Genomic DNA, 12,272 nt, shown 5'->3' on the forward strand with positions numbered 1-12,272 from the left:
GTATTTTAGAGTTTTGCAGCTACTTCCTATGCACTACCTCATACCATTCAATACACCAAAATATATACAGTATTTAAGGTGTCCTTCTATCCTTTATAAATAATGATTTAAGTAAACTTGGAGCCAGGAAAAGTTTGAGAATAAAAAAAAATCCGAAAAAAAGCGGAAGTTTTTGTCTCTCTCTTGCACAACTATTTCATCTTTTTCTTTCCTCCTAACACTGCCCAAATAGATTAGCTCCACAATGAAATACAGAATTTAAAAAAAATACGAGAGAGAGACAGCATCTTAGAAAGCCAATTGAAGTCTCCTATTTCATAGATGAACAGGCTGAGGACCGAAGAGAGCAAAAGAGATGAGGCAAAAAGGCAGAGCAGGATAGAATGAAGGCATCCTTCACTTGGGGTTGGCTTTTGAGGCAGTGGAGTATAAGTTCAGAATATGAACTCCAGGGACAGACTGCTGGGATCTCTTACTAGCTGTGTGACCTTAGGTAAGTTACTTAACATCTCTGTGTCTTAACGTCCTCATCTATAAAGAGAGGCATAATAGCACCTAGCTCATCACTCTGTTGAGGGAATTAATGAGTGACACCTTTAGAAAAGAGTGAGTGCTCAATCACTACCACCTCAGGTGTTTTTCACAAGTGTCTCCATGCTCTACTCAGACTTTGCTGGGTTGCCAGAGGAATCAATCTGGAGGAAGTGCAGTCCTCCTCTTATCATTCTCTTAATGAGAAACCTTCCATAGCTCCCTATTTGCCTACAGAACAAAGTTGAAGCTCCTTTGAAGAGCATCCTTGTCTCTCCATGATCCGGTACCTCCTTGAGGATTGCACCTCAGTGGTCTTACTCCTGTCGATACACTCTACCTGACAGCTCAGCTTCCTTCACCCAAACTCATTCTGGGCTTTTCCATTTCCAAGACTTTGCTAAAATTGCTCTATTTAGAAAAACCTTCCTACACCATCTCTGCCTGTCAAGTTCTTAAAACTCTTCCATGGAAACTTCAACCAGAATTGGATCAAATCTCTCTTTTTTGTGTTTTTATGGTACTTTTCCTACTTGTGATGTATTATATGATAGCCATATGGGTATACATTCTCTCCATTAAAGGGTAGGCTGCCAGAGGGCAGAGATCATGCCTTGCTAATCTAGATAGTCCCTACTGTGCCTCCATGGAGGGCACTTCTTACTTCATAGATGTTTGCTGGATAATAAAAGTCATCAATGATTAGGTGATTACTACACACCAGATGCTTTAATGCATTGCTCCTTCCTAGACATTCTAAAAGTAGGGATGATGATTTGCAGGTGAAACACTAGCCTCAGAGAATCTAAGTAGCAGGCTCAAGGTCACACAGCTGGTGAATGATGGAACCAAGCTTCAAATTCTGATTTGTTTAATGCAAAACCCATTACTTCATCCCATTATCCAACAGGGCTTTAAATGAATTAAAAATCCAAATATTGGCACAAGTGCTTATCAGCACAGGGGTGAAGGTTATACCCAAAATGATCCCCCCAACTGTTTTGTGACATTCTTTTTTTTGAGAGAGAGAGAGACAGGGTTTTGCTCTCAGCCCAGGCTTGAGAGCAGTGGCGTGATCACAGCTCACTGCAGCCTTAACCTCCAGAGCTCAAGTGATCTTCCTGTCTCAGCCTCCCAAAGTGCTGGGACTACATGCATGAGCTACCACATCTGACTGACATACTGTTTTATCCATTAACTCCAGTAACTTTGGAACATGAAAAGCATCCAAACTAGTAGTTAATTAAACTCAAGGATCTTTCTTCCTCCTCATTCACAGGATTAATATTACTTAAACACACACCACCTCGGAACTCAAAAGGGAGTTCTGTTTTTCTAATACAGTAAACTCTGCAGAGCCCTTCAGCTTGCCTTATATATGAATGTCCGTAGTCAAGTGCTTTGTGTTCACATTTAAAGTTGATGACCTGGGGCTGAGAAACATATGTAGGCAGGAACTTTTTTTTTTTTCTCCTTGAGATGGTGTTTCGCTCTTGTTGCCCAGGTTGGAGTGCAATGGTGAGCGATCTCGGCTCACCACAACCTCCGTCTCCTGGGTTCAAGCAATTATCCTGCCTCAGCCTCCCGAGTAGCTGGGATTACAGGCACGCACCTCCACACCCAGCTAATTTTGTATTTTTAGTAGAGATGGGGTTTCTCCATGTTGGCAAGGCTGGTTTTGAACTCCTGACCTCAGGTGATCTCCCGCCTCGGACCCCCAAAGTGCTGGGATTACAGGCATGAGCAACTGTGCCTGGCAACCGTGCCTGGCCGACAGGAGCTATTGAAGAGCATCAGAGCGAGAGTCCTTCCACTTGGTCTGGATGTCAAAATTACGGGTTCCTTTGCTGTTATGTTGTTCTTCCCAAGGCCTGAGGGTTTTTCTTTTTTTAAATGTTTACGTCATTAGCTCCAGCCTTTGTATTTCCCTCTCTTGCAGTGCTTATCCCCATATCTTCCCATGAATAAGTGACTTGACTTAGGTCTTAGTTCCAAAATTCCTATCACAGAGAGGCCCTTTCAAACCGCACTATATAGAAAAACCTCCCTCACCTGGCCCTGGAGTCACTACCCTCTGAACCAGTGTTATTTTCCTCCAAAGCATTGTCACCACCTGGTGTGTATATTTGTTTATTAAGTGTCTCCTTCTGCCAGAATTGCTACAATATAAACTCCTACCAATGAGGGTAGAGATTTTTGTTTGTCTTGTTCAATATAATATCCTCAATCGCAGAATGGTGCCTGGCGAATAAGAGGGAGTGAGTGGTTGTTGAATGAATAATCTGATTGATATTCTCACCTAAAAAGCTACCTGCTCTCTCACTGATCTGGCAGAGCCCAATTTCCTGTTACCAGCGTGCCTCCTCTGCCTGTGGAGCCTGAGAGATTTCCGTACTTTTTTTTTTAGGAAGTCCTATTCCTACTGCTTCTTTTTAAGGTGAGCCATGAGCACTGCATGCTCACACATATTGGCTGTGCTCTATCTTCAGCATTTAATGTGAATATGATTTGTGGTTCCTGCCTGTGTGAACAATGAAAGTAATATGAGGAAGGCAGCCAAGAAGGTTGCCCTGCCCAAAATATCTTAAAATCACTGGTGTGGATGATAAGTACCTTGGATAGCATCCACTCTCATCCCTTCATTTTCAGCTAAAAGAACACTGCAATCTAAATAAGTTACTTAACTACATATGCAACTCTTACCTTCAAGTCGCAGCATGGATTCAAACTAAAATATTAATCCAATATATTTTCTTCCTGTAGGGCCTTGAATTCCCTTTTAAAAGAGAAATATTAAGAGCATCCAACAGAAAGAGGAAACCTAAATACTGGCTCCAAATCTTTGTCCTCATTTGGATTACTTAAACTTGCTTAGCTTCGGTTTGCTCGTCTTCAAAATGAGGCCAATATCCCTCCTTCAGGAAAGTGTTGTGAGGCTTAGGTGCAATAACATTTCTAAAAGATACTTAATCTCCGTGGAGCACATACGTTTTCAAGCAGTGGGCCTAACACATAGACTCTTCCATTCTAAATACCCCTCTTTGAAGAAGAGAGGGGTTTACATTTCCGTCTTATGGATGAGGAAACAAAGGTTTTTGAAGGACTAGTCAATTTCCCCCACATCCCAAAGCATCTGAAGCCAGTGGGGCTGATAGCTGCTTGCTGATGGTCATAACATTTTCCCATGTGTCTCATGTAACAGTGGCCAGGAATACCCAAAGCATTCAATGAAACAAACATCACCAGCATAAGTAACCCAACACTTGATTGTGACTTTTTAAAAGATTTCTCGCCCTTTCTGTATTAATATTAGATACAAGAAAGTTCTGTGTCCCTGCCGTGTGTGTGTGTGTGTGTCTGTGTGTGTGTGTGTGTGTGTGTGTGTGTAGCAGATAAGTATGAAGTGGTAGTGAGAGAAAAGGGACACTGTTGTGACAGTTTGCCAAAATTTTCTTCTCTGCAGTGCATTCTCACATAACTACTGAGGAGGGTGAGAGGCTGTTTCAGGTGCCCCCGTTTAAGGAAGTTTCTTCGAAGCAATGTTGGGGAGTCCTTCAGCTCAGGCTCTACTGCTGCATGAAGGTTATCTCTTGCCTGTCCCCAGAAAAATGAACGTGCTTAATTAGAGACACTCTTACTTTTGCACTTCAGAGCATTTCCCTAAAGTGCAGTTTATTCAAAATCACCAGTTAACTAACAGTAATGAACCCATTTCTGCTTTGATTCCAGCAATACGGCTTTTGGAAGAAAAATAATGTTTATAAAATGAAAGACGAGTTTGCCCTTTGATGAACTGAGGCAGGGAACAAAGGGATTTTGGCACGTTATGTCAGGCTGGGAAGGCTTTAAAGAGAAGAGGAGAAAGGGGGCAAACTTTCTCTACGCTTTCACCACACAGTCCCAGTGAGTTGGCCTTCTCAAGACCTAACCTTCATTCATTTTGCTTCTGATTGTTCATCTTTCATTCAATTGTTAAAGTTGTGGTCCAGGTACTATATAAGCCAGTATGAGTAATAAAAAGATGAATACCCATTTTTCCATGAACTGATTATTAAGTATTGCATACCTGTACAAAAATATCTCTTGTAGCCCATAAATATATCTATGTACCCACAAAATTAAAAATTAAAAAAAATCCTTAGTCTTCACTAGCTTAAAATCTATTAAAAACAAAATTTAGATGATAATAGCTCATATGTGTAGAGTAATCACTATTTGACAGACTAGCACACGGAGCACTTTATATGGATTATTTCACTGTATCCTCTGTAAACCCTATGAGGCAGCTACTAATGCTATCTCCATTTTGCAAGGGGAAATTGAGGAATGGAGGCTTCATTGGATTATACCAGGAAATATCCAGCTCAGGATTGAAACCCAAGTCTGACTCCAGTGATCAAGAGATAATATTTTAGATGCCATTGAAAACACCTGAAATTCAAAGCAGCATCTGGTAAAAGTTTTTAAGAAAGTATGGAAAGTACCATGAGATCAGGGAAAGATGACAGGCTTTAATGGTAGTGGCAGGTAGGGGAATCGAACTAAGATCAGCTTTATAGAGATCACGCTGGGCTCGTACTATGTAGATACTAGGTGGTGTTTTTCTTTTCATAGCAAAGGCAATGTATATTACATGACCAATGGAGAAGAAAACTAGTCTTGCCAGAGATTTTTTTTTTTTTTTTTTTTTTTTTTTGAGACAAGGCCTTGCTTTTTCACCTAGGATGGAATGCAGTGGCCCGATCTCAGCTCACTGCAACTTCCACCACCTCCCGGGTTCAAGCAGTTCTCCTGTCTCAGCCTCCGGAGTAGCTGGGAGTGCAGGCGCGTGTCACCACAATCAGCTAAGTTTTGTATTTTTAGTAGAGATGGGGTTTCACCACACCCAGTCTTGCCAGAGAATTTACCCAGAGCCTGAAAGAACAGTCAGAGCCCATCTCGAATCACTTGCCCAGGTGCTCCTGGGAAGTTTCTTCCCCTCATTTTCCAGACTATCTCCCATTCTGGTGCGCAAAATCAGCATCAGTGACCCGCCTTTAACTTACTCTGTTCCTTTGGCAGTTACTTGATCCAAGAGAAGCCTGGCTGGATCTTAGGATTGAGTGAATAGAAAGCAAATTTTGCCCTTCAAAATGAACGGAAAGAAAACGAGCAGAAGGCAAAGGCATCACATAATAAATGTATTTTTCTTCCTTTTTTTTTTTTTTTTTTTTTTTTTTTTTTTTTTTTTTTTGAGATGGAATCTCGCTCTGTTGCCCAGGCTGGAGTGCAGTGGCGCGATCTCTGCTCATTGCAAGCTCCGCCTCCGAGGTTCAAGCCATTCTCCTGCCTCAGCCTCCCGAGTAGCTGGGACTACAGGCATGTGCACCACGTTGGCTAATTTTTTGTATTTTAATAGAGATGGGGTTTCACCTTGTTAGCCAGGATGGTCTGGATCGCCTAACCTCGTGATCCGCCCGCCTCGGCCTCCCAAAGTGCTGAGATTACAGGAGTGAGCCACTGTGCCTGGCCTGAGAAATGCATTTCAATAATAATGTGAAAAGACAATAAGCCGCATTTATGGCAGAGGCAGTACAATGCAGAGGTTAAGAGTATGCTTGGGTTTAAATCCCCACTTGGTTTCTTTAGAGCCATGTGACTTTGGGCAAATTGCTGAGATGAGTCATACAAAGCACTTAGAACAGAGACTGTCACCGTGTAAACGCTCAATAAATAATAGCTGTTATTGTTATTTATTGAGCTCTTGCTACACATCAAGTACTGTTCTAATTGAATTATCTTAATATGTCCATATAACAAACTCAATGAGCCAAATACTATTATTATTCCTAGCCACTATATGGATAAGAAGGACTAGGGCATCTGCAATTGAGGTGGAATTCTGAGGAAAACACATTGCTTACACCCACCCATGAAGCTGACCACCATCTTCACCATGAGTAATATAGGAAGAAATTATAAACTTATAATGGCTTGGCTTTTAAATTATTCTTCTTAAAAATGATGGAAATCACCTGTCATCCCAGCACTTTGGGAGGCTGAGGTGGGCAGATCACGAGGTCAAGAGATCGAGACCATCCTGGCCAACATGGTGAAACCCCATCTCTACTAAAAATACAAAAATTAACTGGGTGTGATGGTGCGTGCCTGTAGCCCCAGCTACTTGGGAGGCTGAGGCAGGAGAATTACTTGAACCCAGGAGGTGGATGTTGCAGTGAGCCGAGATCATGCCACTGCACTCCAGTCTGGCATCAGGGCAAGACTCTTGTCTCAAAAAAAAAAAAAAAAAACAATGTAAACAGACTGAAAATAACTATCTTGAACACTGATATTTGAGGACATCTTTGTCATCTTCCATTCTGAAACATTCCACAAGATGAACAGATGCAGTGAGGTGTTGGCATGACATCACTACAGATTCTACTCAAATTCAAGTGGGGTTTCAAAGGGTCCTATCATCATTTCCTTGAGGAAATCCACCTTCAAGGGCATATTTGACTGCTTCGTAAGTCTCATCAACCCCATGATCCATGAATCACACTCTAGTTCTAGACTAGTCTAGTCTTGTTTGGTCTAGTTCCATGACTAGACAATATCCTTAATGATGAAGGATCAACACCACACCCAGACTTCACCACCCATCCTTGTCCTAAGAATGAACAGCAAACACAAGCTGCTCAGTGGATAAAGGTAGTTAAATGGAGGAACAATAGACAGGGACTCAAAAAACTCATTTGAGCTGTACATTACCGCATTCTTAAAGGGCTGAAGACAAATGGGAGGAAAGGAATTGGTAGCAAGAGTGTCCAGCACCGGCAAGAGAGAACAGAGAACTAAGCTGTTGTACATATATATTGACTCGTGGTGCTCAAACTGTTACATGCATCAGCATTAACTAGAAATCTCCCTAAAAAGGAATCCTCAGACTTTTCCCAGAGATTCTCATTTCATAGGTCTTAGGTAGAGATCCTGGATCTCCATTTTTGTCAAAAGTTCTAATGATTCTAATGCAGGACTTCTCTGGACCATACTGTGAGAAACACTGCATTAATCTGCTCAAACACCCTCACCCATGTAAGGAACACATCCTCCCAGCTCATCAAAACTAGCTGAGAGTCACACCTTTTACAAACTTGACATGGTTAAGAATAGACGGGGGTTCCTTCGGTTTCTCAAACTTCTCTGGAAAGTTTTTTCTTCGAATAAAAGTAAGGCATTTGAAACAGATTGGGAATAGACACAAGTTCCTATTCCATATTTAAAGTTTTTTTTGTTTGTTTTTATTCAGGTCATTCATTTCCTGCATTCATGACAACTTTCTCTCATCAATGAGCTTTAGATACAAACTTTAGTAGAGACAGAGGACTGTGAATGATCCCACACTTTTCTGCATTGCTTCATAACCTAGCTCCCATCTTTGATCTCTCCCTGGAGAATCCGTCTTTCAGCTCCAAATGTAATCACTTAAGTGAAGGGCAGAACTGATGTGCAGCCATCTTAATAGCCAAGCTAAGTGAAGTAAATAGAATTGATGGATACAAATGTTCAGAAGTGTGAAGCTGATTTAGATAAAGTAGATATTTCAGTTTGAGATCTAATAAAAAGCAAAACAGCAGCCACATGGAGCCCTTTCCCATTACTCCCTGGAGCTAATCTTTATCTAAATCAATACTACAAAAGTAACAAAAGACACAAAGTTGTCTGATGCATAATTCATTTATTATGAACTCATGTAAGATGCAAATAATTGAAACAGGATTATTTATGTGATCATTAAACCCAGGGTAATTTCAACAGATTTTTAGTCCTGGTTAATAAAAATCTTAGTTGTGGATACATATTTAGCCAGATTTCCTTCCAAATATTTTCTCCTCTAACAAATTATTCCTCATTACAGCTGACATGTTGTACTTCCTCACTGTAATAGAGTATAAATAATTGTTTATCCTATTATTTTATTGCACCAAAGAAATATAAACTGTAAAAAGCAATATACAACAATCTCCTTGACAATTATTCATGCTTATATGCTGTAGTTTAATTACTAACAATTCTAACTGACTCACTTGTTATTAACTTTGATTTTAAACATAAATATTTGAAATAAAATACCTATGATAACCAAGTTATACTAGAATCGAATTATGAATACTAATTAAGTATATATTTTATTTGAAAAACACACAGGACATGCCGTTAGTAGAACCACACTGAAAGGGAAAATTATCCTCAATGCAATGGAAATGTAACCCATTAAATAATACAAAGTGGCCTCAAAGAATTAAAGATTAGCTTTTATGGATAACTGAGGGCATGCTATGTTAAATTTATTATGAGCAGACTAAAACTCTTTTGAAGGGTCATCAAAACAAGCCAGTCAAGCCCGACTTGCTGGTTTGATAACTCAGGATGGCACCTCTCTGAACTACAGTATTGTTTCATAGTTTTCTACTGCTGCATAGCACATCATCACAAATTGAGTGACTTAGAACAGCACAAATTTATTATTTCACAGTTTCTGTGGATAAGGAGTCTGGGTATGGGTTAGCAGAGTGCTCTATTCAGGCTTAACTCAAGATGAAGGCTCGGGCTGTGATCATATCTGAAGCTCTGTGTCCTCTTCTAAGCTCACAGTTTGTTGAAAGGATTCATTTCCTTGTAGTTTTATGACTGAGTTCCCCTGTTTTCTTGCTAGCTGTTGGACAGGGACCACTCTCATCTCCTAGACATTGCTCTTGGTGTCATGTTCTGTCTGCAGTGTGGTAGGCTGCTCTTTCAATGCTAGCAAGAAATGTCTTCCACGCTTCAAGTTTCTCTGACCTCTTTTCAGGGCTTGGCCGATTAGGTCAGGCTCACTTGGGATTGCATCCCTTTGGATTAACTCAAAGTCAACTGATTAGTAACCTCAGTTACAGCTACAAAATCTTTTCACCCATATAGGGTACCAAAATTATGGTAGCAATATCCTATCATAGTCACAAATCCAACTCACACTTGAAGGAAAGGGATTATATAGGGTGTGTACATCAGGGTCATTTTAGGTGTGCAATCGTGAGTCTATTCTAGAATTCTGCCTACCACAACATGTTTCTGCTCTAACTGCTGAGTGGCATGCTAGGTGTTCTGTGGTTGTAGGAGGCTGAAGGATATTTTTTTTATCTCATGCATTTTTCAAACTATATCTGAGAGGAGGCTCAGCATAGAACTACTGGACATTTGGCCACTGAATGCACAGAAGCCAATAGAAAGATGAAAAGTCCTGGAGTGTAAGCTGTCTATTAACAAGTCATGGTAATAAGGAAAGGAGAAGGGTCAGAAAATGCCTATGCAAAACTCTGGCTACCTAGTGTGGTCAGACTATATGTTGAATAGCTGGCTTCATCCACTGAGATGTATAAGGCAGAAAGAACTATCTAGAAAAGGATGAAGAGTACCGTATTTGGGACCTTAACACTATAGCTTGAGGCTCCATTTCTTTTAGAACAGATTCTTCTTGTATTTATAGTTTTATTTTTATTTTTCCTGCTTCCTGTTGCTCTGCTCTGGCTATGTTTCCACTATAGTTATGGCTGATCTTATGATCTATTCACTTCCTCAAGGTAGATCATAGTGAAATACTGCCTGGACACAAATCCTAACTGGATACTTCACTGGCTACACAGCTTTGGGTAAATACCATCTCTCAGTCTCAGTTACATTACCTATACAACACAGATAGTAGTAACATCTCAGAGTTGTTAAGCTGAAATAGAGTTGACCCTTGAACGACATAGGTTAGAGCCCCACAGACTGACTTATACACAGACTTCTATCTCTGCCACCTCTGAGACAGCAAGACCAACTTCTCTTCCTCCTCCTCCTCAGCCTACTCAATGTGAAGATGATGAAGATGAAAGCCTTTATGATGATCTACTTCCACTTAATGGTAAGCGTAGTCTCTCTTCTTTATGATTTTCTTAATATTTTTTACTAGCTTGCTTTATTGTAAGAATTCAGCACGTAATACATATACAACGTATGTGTTAATCAACTGTTTGTAATCGGTCAAGCCTCTGGTCAACAGTAGGCTATAAATACCTCAATTTTTGGACAGCTAAAACTTATACACAGATTTTCAACTGTGGGGGGCCAGTGCCCTTACCTCTGCATTATTTAAAGGTCAACTGCCCTTAAAATACAACAAGCTCCCAGACAGTACCAAATCGATATTAAATAAATACTATTGTTATTGTCATAATTAGTACAAGGCGGGTGTTACGGTTATTTTGCTCCCAAGGTATACCCAGAATCTAGGGCCATGTCTGATTTATGGCATCCACTCAATGCATGACTGTCACAATTCTGTTAAGCCTCTCTTCCCTTCTGATCTACCCACTGTATACCTTGTTGTCAAAGTGAAAGGAACATGTAATTCCCCAGCTTCGATTTTCAGTGGTATTTTGCTGGTATTTTTCATTTTGCAGAATGAAATCTGAAAGTCATGGCAAGGCATTCAAAACCCCTACCAACTTTCCAAGGAACTCTCCATCCTCATCTCCTGACAGACTGTGCTCACACTCTGTGTTCAGGTCATGAGGAACTACTGCTGTAACCCAAATGCCAGGGTGATTCCTCCAACGGCTTCCTTTTCCTTCTGAGAAGTTCTTACCCATCATTTAGGAATCAGCTTAAATCCTTCCACTTGGGTAGAGTCTTTCATGAGCCCATCTTCCAAAGACAAGATTAACCCCTTCTTCTTTCAGCTTTGTACCTATATTCAACTACCATCCTTTCAAGATTTATGAGCAGGTTGACATACTATGCCCTGTACAAAACTACGAATCCTGGGGAGGAAGGGCCATATCTGATTTATGTTTCTCTCCTCAGTACTTATCTATGTGCCTGAAATACATTAGTTAATCAGTAAATGTTGCAGTAAATGAAGGAGGAATGGAAAGGAAAAAAAGAAAGAAAAAAATGAATGGCATGCTATCTGGAGGGTACAAGGAAGATTTAAGCCAAAAGCATAACCCTCCAACAAAAATCACCATGTCTAGAATTCAACCATTAAATATTTAATTTTTCACATTAAGCATTCTAGGTGTCCTGAAAATAACTCAAATGGCAGAAAACTTTAATCATTAACACCATGGTATAACAGATTTTCATTTGTCACCTTTGTGCATGAAAAGTGAGACCACTGGCAACCTGGGAACTTGAAGCTGGTTGGCACTAATGTGTGAAGGCTATGTTGAGAGTCAGTTTGATAGCAAGTACAGAAGCTTACCCAACAAAATATCTAGCTAGTTGAACTGGAAAATCCAGAGTTATTTTAAGACAACGCAGAACGTTCCAGGACAATCCAGCGAATCATCAATGTGCTAAATGATGCTTCTTCCTCCTGTTTTATTTTCTATATTAACTGTTTACTGTATTGAACATTCAAATGCATTACCTTGAAATAATTATTTACTTGCTACCACCCTACTGATTGATACAGGCTGCCAAATTATTAAACCAAGTTTACAGAAGTCAGCTTCTGTACTGGGAATAACTGGCTCGGGGTTTTATAATATATATTCCATTTCTTTAGGTACCCAAAAATGCCCAGCATGGTATTCTCAAAGGTAACATCAGTTTGTTCTTATGAGCTGCTCTGGCCTTCACATTTCTTAGGTGGCCATTCAAGAGATACTTACGAGACAATTTAGTGTTCTTGTGGGATATAAATGCTTGTCATTAGCAAAGGGAAAACTTGGCAA

At 40.2% G+C, this 12,272-nt stretch overlaps 1 protein-coding gene and 1 long non-coding RNA gene across 4 annotated transcripts in view; one reads left to right on the top strand and one right to left on the bottom strand.

Annotated features, from left to right (window-relative positions):
• KCNIP4 (potassium voltage-gated channel interacting protein 4) overlaps positions 1-12,272 on the bottom strand; it is a 1,214,435-nt gene that overhangs the window by 554,893 nt on the left and 647,270 nt on the right.
• Positions 1-12,272, top strand: part of LOC129059234 (uncharacterized) — a 54,362-nt gene that overhangs the window by 549 nt on the left and 41,541 nt on the right. Inside the window, exon 2 of the long non-coding RNA XR_010139634.1 lies at positions 10,396-10,456. This is a non-coding gene — a long non-coding RNA (uncharacterized LOC129059234). The remainder of the gene's footprint in view (positions 1-10,395; positions 10,457-12,272) is intronic.

This window comes from Pongo abelii, chromosome 3 (genome assembly GCF_028885655.2).
Source record: "Pongo abelii isolate AG06213 chromosome 3, NHGRI_mPonAbe1-v2.0_pri, whole genome shotgun sequence".
NCBI lineage: Eukaryota > Metazoa > Chordata > Mammalia > Primates > Hominidae > Pongo > Pongo abelii.